We start from the raw sequence: 10,147 nt of genomic DNA, 5'->3' as shown, positions 1-10,147 counted from the left end.
TGAGAAATAACATGTCAAAGAGCTAACAAGATCAGATGCAACTCAAACCATGCTTCTTTGAATAAAAAATATCAAAGTCTTGACATTTTGCGAATCGACGGCGTAACGGCTACAAATCGGCTATCCAAACAATATCCAAAACAAGATATCAATCCCAACAACTCATTATATCAACTCAATCCCATCAAAAACATCATATTCAGATAAGTTAGGGTTCAAATTTAGCTTGCTAAAATCATATAAAATCCGAACGATAGTCTTTTTCCGAACCGTCTGCGAATACACGATCGGTACAGCTGATATACGCATATATCGTAAAATCATAATTTTCCATCTTTCACATAAAAATAAAATCTGAGAAAAGTGAATGAAACTTGTACCAAATCGAAGGTCTAGGAGCTGTGATCGCAGATATATATTTCTTTTGAATTTCTGACAACCGAAACGCAAGTTATCGAAGCTTTTACGGAACGAAAATGGAGTTCTTGAGGGTTGGAACGTTTCCTCTGTTATTTCCTTTGTATTCTGATGGTTTTCACGTGCAAATGCAAGGAATAAGTGAAGAAATAGATAAATATAAGCTTATTTGTAGTTTAGTCCTTGAACTTTTTGCTATTTGCAATTCAGTCCCCGGAAAAGCGATTTAATTCAATTTCAATCCCTTTCAATTTAAGAATATTAGAATTTAATTCTAAACTCTAAATATTCTCAAATTAAATATTCTCGGATTAAAATTAAATAATCTCGGGCCTAACATTCCTGCTGTGGGGACCCGGGTTGCTAATCTTCTCTTATGGCAATTTATTATAATTAACAATTAAACAAGTACTTAAAATAATTAAAGAAACAAGAGCAAAAATTTTTTTATTTTTTTTTTAAATTACACTGTCTCGCTCGATCGGCATAAGTTGCCCGATCGAGCAAGCTCAAACTTGAAGCTCTGTTTCCAAATTCGAGGCCTCACTAGATCGGTAAAATTGTACCGATCGAGCGAGAACAAAACTCGCTCCCTCTGCCAAGTCATTTAATGACCTCGCTCGATCGGTAAACTTTAACCGATCGAGCGAGCTCGAAATGCAGAGAATTCTGCTGTCAAACTTCTGCTGTCAAAGCATGGAAAATCAAACATAAACATTTATACATGCTACCAAATAAGATACATGCTATCTCATAATTTCTTACAAGCTTCTAAACATAAGATACATAAACTACCATGTATTCAAACCACAATATACAAAGTTCTTGTATTATTTCTCGCATGGTTTAACAACTCAAAATACATGTCTTGCTACTAAAACCCGTGTCCTTACTTGCTATGCTTCTATCTTGAGCTATCCTTGTCTTTTCTGACTAGCTCCTGCCCCACCTATTGCCATGCACACATACAAAACAAAGCAATAGCTGGATAACTCCGGTGAGAATAAAATCCCAGTATAAACAACATAACATGCAATAAAGATAGCATCTCACCTAATGCTATAAAATACATGCAATGCATGTTTCAAGAATAGGCTATCAAAACTGCTATCAAAGGCTTGGTTCTTTGGGATCCCGAGGAATAAAATAACTATCAAACCACAGACACTTCCAATCGAGGTGGCATCAAGTATTTTAATCCTCTGACTTTGGTGCAATTATAGAGAGTCTTCTGTCTCTAAAAGCGAAGGCTGCAATCCATGCCACTCAACTACAATCCGCCAAACGTCATATGCACTATAGGCTTTGAACCCTCTGTGCTTATTAGGCTGGAGTTCAAGATGAATGCAACATATACTGTATGCATTAAAGGCTATAAAACATCTTGAACAACTAATCACATAAGCAAGAAAAGCAAGAAAAGCAAGTAAAACATCTAATCACATAAAACATATAAACAATTACGTATGTGATTAACAAGGAAATACTCGAAACGATAGCTATTTCGAGTGTTCTATCCCATCTAAATTAGCTGTCATTTATACCTTTCAATAACACGTCTGAAAGTACTTCAAGTCTGCAAAGACATCAATGATAAATCATATCAAACGGTTGCTCATGTTCTCAACTCAAACTCAAATACAATGCTAGCAAACCTTGCTTCAACTTCTTCTCGTTGCGACTCGGCACTCTCGATTCGTAAATCTTCGATTGAAAGCTGAGAAATAACATTTCAAAGAGCTAACAAGATAAGATGCAACTCAAACCATGCTTCTTTGAATCAAAAATATCAAAGTCTTGACATTTTGCGAATCGACAGCGTAACAGCTACAAACCGGCAATCCAAACAATATCCAAAACAAGATATCAATCCCAACAACTCATTATATCAACTCAATCCCATCAAAAAGCATCATATTCAGATAAGGTAGGGTTCAAATTTAGCTTGCTAAAATCATATAAAATCCGAACGATAGTCTTTTTCCGAACCGTCTGCGAATACACGATCGGTACATCTGATATACGCATATATCGTAAAATCATAATTTTCCATCTTTCACATAAAAACAAAATCTGAGAAAAGTGAATGAAAATTGTACCAAAGGTCTCGGAGCTGTGATCGCAGATATATATTTCTTTCGAATTTCTGACAACCGGAACGCATGTTATCGAAGTTTTTACGGAACGAAAATGGAGTTCTTGAGGGTTGGAATGTTTCCTCTGTTCTTTCCTTTGTATTCTGATGGTTTTCACGTGCAAATGCTAGGAATAAGTGAAGAAATAGATAAATATAATCCTATTTGTAGATTAGTCCCTGAACTTTCTGCTATTTGCAATTCAGTCCCCAAAAAAGCGATTTAATTCAATTTCAATCCTTTTTAATTTAAGAATATTAGAATTTAATTCTAAACTCTAAATATTCCCAAATTAAATATTCTCGGATTAAAATTAAATAATCCCGGGCCTTACATTCCTGTTGTGGGGACCCGGGTTGCTAATCTTATCTTAGGTCAATTTATTATAATTAACAATTAAACAAGTACTTAAAAGAATTAAAGAAACAAGAGCTAAATTTTTTTTTTTTTTTAAATTACACTGTCTCGCTCGATCGGCATAAGTTGGCCGATCGAGCGAGCTCAAACTTGAAGCTCTGTTTCCAAATTCGAGGCCTCGCTCGATCGGTAAAATTCTACCGATCGAGCGAGAACAAAACTCGCTCCCTCTGCCAAGCCAGTTAATGGCCTCGCTCGATCGGTAGACTTTAACCGATCGAGCGAGCTCGAAATGCAGAGAATTCTGCTGTCAAACTTCTGCTGTCAAAGCATGGAAAATCAAACATAAACATTTATACATGCTACCAAATAAGATACATGCTATCTCATAATATCTTACAAGCTTCTAAACATAAGATACATAAACTACCATGTATTCAAACCACAATATACAAAGTTCTTGTATTATTTCTTGCATGGTTTAACAACTCAAAATACATGTCTTGCTACTAAAACCCGTGTCCTCACTTGCTATGCTTCTATCTTGAGCTATCCTTGTCTTTTCTGACTAGCTACTGCCCCACCTATTGTCATGCACACATAAAAAACAAAGCAATAGCCGGACAACTCCGGTGAGAATAAAATCCCAGTATAAACAACATAACATGCAATAAAGATAGCATCTCACCTAATGCTATAAAATACATGCAATGCATGTTTGAAGAATAGGCTATCAAAACTGCTATCAAAGGCTTGGTTCTTTGGGATCCCGAGGAATAAAATAACTATCAAACCACCGACACTCCCAATCGAGGTGGCATCAAGTATTTTAATCCTCTGACTTTGGTGCAATTATAGAGAGTCTTCTGGCTCTGAAAGCGAAGGCTGCAATCCATGCCACTCAACTACAATCCGCCAAACGTCATATGCACTCTAGGCTTTGAACCCTCTGTGCTTATTTGGCTGGAGTTCAAGATGAATGCAACATATACTGTATGCATTAAAGGCTATAAAACATCTTGAACAACTAATCACATAAGCAAGCAAAGCAAGTAAAACATCTAATCACATAAAACATATAAACAATTAAGTATGTGATTAACAAGGGAATACTCGAAACGATAGCTAATTCTAGTGTTCTATCCCATCTGGGTTAGCTGTCATTTATACCTTTCAATAACACGTCTGAAAGTACTTCAAGTCTGCAAATACATCAATGATAAAGCATATCAAACGGTTGCTCAAGTTCTCAACTCAAACTCAAATACAATTCTAGCAAACCTTGCTTCAACTTCTTCTCGTTGCGACTCGGCACTCTCGATTCGTAAATCTTCGATTGAAAGCTGAGAAATAACATGTCAAAGAGCTAACAAGGTCAGATGCAATTCAAACCATGCTTCTTTGAATAAAAAATATCAAAGTCTTGACATTTTGCGAATCGACGGCGTAACGGCTACAAATCGGCTATCCAAACAATATCCAAAACAAGATATCAATCCCAACAACTCATTATATCAACTCAATCCCATCAAAAACATCATATTCAGATAAGGTAGGGTTCAAATTTAGCTTGCTAAAATCATATAAAATCCGAACGATAGTCTTTTTCCGAACCGTCTGCGAATACACGATCGGTACAGCTGATATACGCATATATCGTAAAATCATAATTTTCCATCTTTCACATAAAAATAAAATCTGAGAAAAGTGAATGAAACTTGTACCATATCGAAGGTCTAGGAGCTGTGATCGCAGATATATATTTCTTTTGAATTTCTGACAACCGAAACGCAAGTTATCGAAGCTTTTACGGAACGAAAATGGAGTTCTTGAGGGTTGGAACGTTTCCTCTGTTATTTCCTTTGTATTCTGATGGTTTTCACGTGCAAATGCTAGGAATAAGTGAAGAAATAGATAAATATAAGCCTATTTGTAGTTTAGTCCTTGAACTTTTTGCTATTTGCAATTCAGTCCCCGGAAAAGCGATTTAATTCAATTTCAATCCCTTTCAATTTAAGAATATTAGAATTTAATTCTAAACTCTAAATATTCTCAAATTAAATATTCTCGGATTAAAATTAAATAATCCCGGGCCTAACATTCTTGTTGTGGGGACCCGGGTTGCTAATCTTCTCTTATGGCAATTTATTATAATTAACAATTAAACAAGTACTTAAAATAATTAAAGAAACAAGAGCTAAAAAATTTTTATTTTTTTTTTAAATTACACTGTCTCGCTCGATCGGCATAAGTTGCCCGATCGAGCAAGCTCAAACTTGAAGCTCTGTTTCCAAATTCGAGGCCTCACTAGATCGGTAAAATTGTACCGATCGAGCGAGAACAAAACTCGCTCCCTCTGCCAAGTCATTTAATGACCTCGCTCGATCGGTAAACTTTAACCGATCGAGCGAGCTCGAAATGCAGAGAATTCTGCTGTCAAACTTCTGCTGTCAAAGCATGGAAAATCAAACATAAACATTTATACATGCTACCAAATAAGATACATGCTATCTCATAATATCTTACAAGCTTCTAAACATAAGATACATAAACTACCATGTATTCAAACCACAATATACAAAGTTCTTGTATTATTTCTCGCATGGTTTAACAACTCAAAATACATGTCTTGCTACTAAAACCCGTGTCCTTACTTGCTATGCTTCTATCTTGAGCTATCCTTGTCTTTTCTGACTAGCTCCTGCCCCACCTATTGCCATGCACACATACAAAACAAAGAAATAGCTGGATAACTCCGGTGAGAATAAAATCCCAGTATAAACAACATAACATGCAATAAAGATAGCATCTCACCTAATGCTATAAAATACATGCAATGCATGTTTCAAGAATAGGCTATCAAAACTGCTATCAAAGGCTTGGTTCTTTGGGATCCCGAGGAATAAAATAACTATCAAACCACAGACACTTCCAATCGAGGTGGCATAAAGTATTTTAATCCTCTGACTTTGGTGCAATTATAGAGAGTCTTCTGTCTCTAAAAGCGAAGGCTGCAATCCATGCCACTCAACTACAATCCGCCAAACGTCATATGCACTATAGGCTTTGAACCCTCTGTGCTTATTAGGCTGGAGTTCAAGATGAATGCAACATATACTGTATGCATTAAAGGCTATAAAACATCTTGAACAACTAATCACATAAGCAAGAAAAGCAAGAAAAGCAAGTAAAACATCTAATCACATAAAACATATAAACAATTAAGTATGTGATTAACAAGGAAATACTCGAAACGATAGCTATTTCGAGTGTTCTATCCCATCTAAATTAGCTGTCATTTATACCTTTCAATAACACGTCTGAAAGTACTTCAAGTCTGCAAAGACATCAATGATAAATCATATCAAACGGTTGCTCATGTTCTCAACTCAAACTCAAATACAATGCTAGCAAACCTTGCTTCAACTTCTTCTCGTTGCGACTCGGCACTCTCGATTCGTAAATCTTCGATTGAAAGCTGAGAAATAACATTTCAAAGAGCTAACAAGATCAGATGCAACTCAAACCATGCTTCTTTGAATTAAAAATATCAAAGTCTTGACATTTTGCGAATCGACGGCGTAACAGCTACAAACCGGCAATCCAAACAATATCCAAAACAAGATATTAATCCCAACAACTCATTATATCAACTCAATCCCATCAAAAAGCATCATATTCAGATAAGGTAGGGTTCAAATTTAGCTTGCTAAAATCATATAAAATCCGAACGATAGTCTTTTTCCGAACCGTCTGCGAATACACGATCGGTACAGCTGATATACGCATATATCGTAAAATCATAATTTTCCATCTTTCACATAAAAATAAAATCTGAGAAAAGTGAATGAAACTTGTACCAAATCGAAGGTCTAGGAGCTGTTATCGCAGATATATATTTCTTTCGAATTTCTGACAACCGAAACGCAAGTTATCGAAGCTTTTACGGAACGAAAATGGAGTTCTTGAGGGTTGGAACGTTTCCTCTGTTCTTTCCTTTGTATTCTGATGGTTTTAACGTGAAAATTCTAGGAATAAGTGAAGAAATAGATAAATATAAGCCTATTTGTAGTTTAGTCCCTGAACTTTCTGCTATTTGCAATTCAGTCCCCAAAAAAGCGATTTAATTTAATTTCAATCCTTTTAAATTTAAGAATATTAGAATTTAATTCTAAACTCTAAATATTCCCAAATTAAATATTCTCGGATTAAAATTAAATAATCTCGGGCCTTACATTTCTCCCCCACTAAGACATGAGTTCGTCCTCGAAATCATAAGCAAGCTGTATAGACAATCTGTATACACATAAGAGAATGAATAACATAAAGCAGAATAAGAACTCACATCAATGAAATAACTCTGGAAATCTCTGTCCCATGTCTGACTCAGTCTCCCAAGTCGCTTCTTCGATGCCATGTCGACTCCACTGAACTTTGACTAGCTGAATTGTCTTGTTTCTGAGCTGTTTGTCTTTGCGATCAAGAATATGAATAGGTTGCTCAAAATAACTGAGAGTCTCGTCAAGTTCAGCTTCATCAGGAAGGAGAATATGGGAAGGATCAGGCTGATACTTCCGCAGCATAGAGACATGAAATACGTCATGAATACCAGACAAAGATGGAGGAAGAGCGAGTCGATAAGCAAGATCGCCTATCTTCTCGATGATCTCGTATGGACCAATAAAACGCGGAGATAAATTTCCTCTCTTGCCAAATCTGACTATACCTCTAAACGGGGAAATCTTCAAGAAAAATCTGTCTCCCTGATCAAATGATAGAGTTCGTCGTCTGATATTTGCATATTTTTCTTGTCTGTCTTGAGCTGTTTCATTCGTTTCTGTATAAGCTTCACTTTCTCTGTCATTTCTCGGATCATATCAGGCCCAACATCAGGAACATCTGAGATATCATCCCAGTATAACGGTGATCTGCATTTCTTTCTGTAGAGTGCTTCAAAAGGAGTCATTTCAATGCTCGTCTGATAGCTGTTATTATATGAGAATTCTGCAAGTGGTAAAGAATCTTGCCAACTAGTACCAAAATCTAGTACTACAGCTCTTAACATATCCTCAAGTGTCTGGATAGTCCGTTCTGACTGTCCGTCTGTTTGAGGATGATACGCTGTACTCAGGTGCAATTGAGTACCAAGAGCTTGTTGCAAACTGTGCCAAAAGTGTGATGTAAATCTAGGGTCTCGATCTAAAACAATAGATTTAGGCACACCATGTAATCTTACCACTTCTCTGACGTAGATTTCTGCCATCTGATCATGTCTGTACGTCATTCTGTACGAAATAAAACATGCTGATTTCGTCAAGTGATCAATAATCACCCAAATGGCATCGCAACCTCTGGATGAACGTGGTAGCTGTGTAACGAAATCCATGGAAATATGATCTCATTTCCATTCTGGAACTGATAGACTCTGTAATAGACCACCTGGCCTCTTTCTTTCAGCTTTTACCTGTTGGCAATTCAAACATCTGACTACAAATTCAATCACATCTGACTTCATCTGTTTCCACCAATACTGCATTTTCAAATCATTATACATTTTTCTGCCACCAAGGTGAATACTGAATCGACTATTATGAGCCTCTTTCAAAATTTGTTGTTTCAAATCTGAAACATCTGGAACCACAAGTATGTTATTCACATATAATACATCATCAGCACTGACCTGATATTCAGATTGATGTCCAGATCTGACCATAGCAATAGAATTCTGAATATTCCGATCTTCTTTCTGTGATTCTTTGATTCTCAATAACAGTTCTGGCAAAGCTTTTATAGCACAAACACGAATAGGTCGCATATCTGTTTCAAATACTAATCCAAAAATACAACAATCTTCCACCATTTGAGATACACCTATCGTAGACAATAATAAAGAACATACCTTTCTACTTAAGGCGTCTGCAGCTTCATTAGACTTTCCTGGATAATATTTGATCTCGCAATCGAAATCTTACAATAAATCAAGCCATCTACGCTGTCTCATATTCAATTCTGATTGCGAAAACATATATTTCAAACTTTTGTGATCAGAAAAGATGTCAAACTTCTCACCATAAAGATAATGTCGCCATATCTTTAATGCAAAGACAATAGCGGCAAGCTCCAAATAATGGATAGGATATCGAGTCTCATGTGGCTTCAACTATCTCGAAGCATAAGCAATAACATGCCCTCTCTGCATAAGCACACAACCCAGACCCTGGTGAGAAGCATCACAATATACAACAAAATCACCTGTACCTGATGGAATCGTCAAGACAGGTGCACTTGTAAGCCTTTTCTTCAACTCCAAGAAACTCATTTCACATGCTTCAGTCCAGACATATGAAAGAGTGGGTGCCCGGTTAGCCAACTTGTGGCTAAGGGCTTTGATGAATCTATTTAAAACAATCTTTTGTTTAATATAATTTACACTTTTATAATGGCATTGACTTTATCTTTCTTCATATTGTTATATTATGATATACTATTGTTGTTTTGATAAAGACCTTGAATATACTATAGTGTATGTAAGATGTGGTAGCACATGGGGATGGCTGTCATGAAACACATCTTATAGTCACTGTATATTCTAAACTGTTCCTAGTCAATTGAGCCGTCCGCAAATAAGGATAACGATCGCTCGAGATTGAGACTAGCATTTGCGATGCCGAGTACCACGTTTCATTGGTATGGAACATAGAGATGTTCAAAGCATGCAAATGGATATTCATATGATGAATGATCGAACTACCCTATTCGGACTTTCCAAGTGGTTATCACTTATCGAGTGGATAAAGTTCGCGGTTTTGGTTGTACACCATTAGTCCTTATTACTTGAAACATCATTGAGACTCTATATGCTAGTACTGTGCTTTGACTCGTTTACCGACTCTATTGGGGTCATCAGGTGTCGGGATTGGGTACAGTTACGACACATATAGGAGTCGATGCTTTGTTGTCAAGGATTCACCACATACTTGCGAGTGTGGATATCCTATGCGATCTGAGGAGATATTAGTGTGACGAATCTCTGGTCAGAGTACATGAAGTGTTTTAGGTTAATTGGTTATCCTAGTAACACATGCGATTTCACTATTTGATCTCCAAGATGTAATGCATAGTTATCGAATCTCGAACAAATCTCAATATACCAATGGTTGTTGATTCGATCGGGATATATGGATGAAGGGACCGTACTGTACGCTAACCAAAATCTACTGGTTCTTGCAGGCACTATC

General features: G+C 36.5%; 1 pseudogene; it reads right to left on the bottom strand.

The window, feature by feature from the left end:
- Nucleotides 1-6,285: 6,285 nt before the first annotated feature.
- Nucleotides 6,286-10,147, bottom strand: part of LOC140859819 (uncharacterized) — a 70,317-nt pseudogene continuing 66,455 nt past the window's right edge.

This window comes from Henckelia pumila, chromosome 1, assembly GCF_033568475.1.
Source record: "Henckelia pumila isolate YLH828 chromosome 1, ASM3356847v2, whole genome shotgun sequence".
Lineage (NCBI taxonomy): Eukaryota > Viridiplantae > Streptophyta > Magnoliopsida > Lamiales > Gesneriaceae > Henckelia > Henckelia pumila.
Note: the sequence above shows the minus strand (reverse complement) of the source record. Positions and strands in the feature narration are given on the sequence as shown.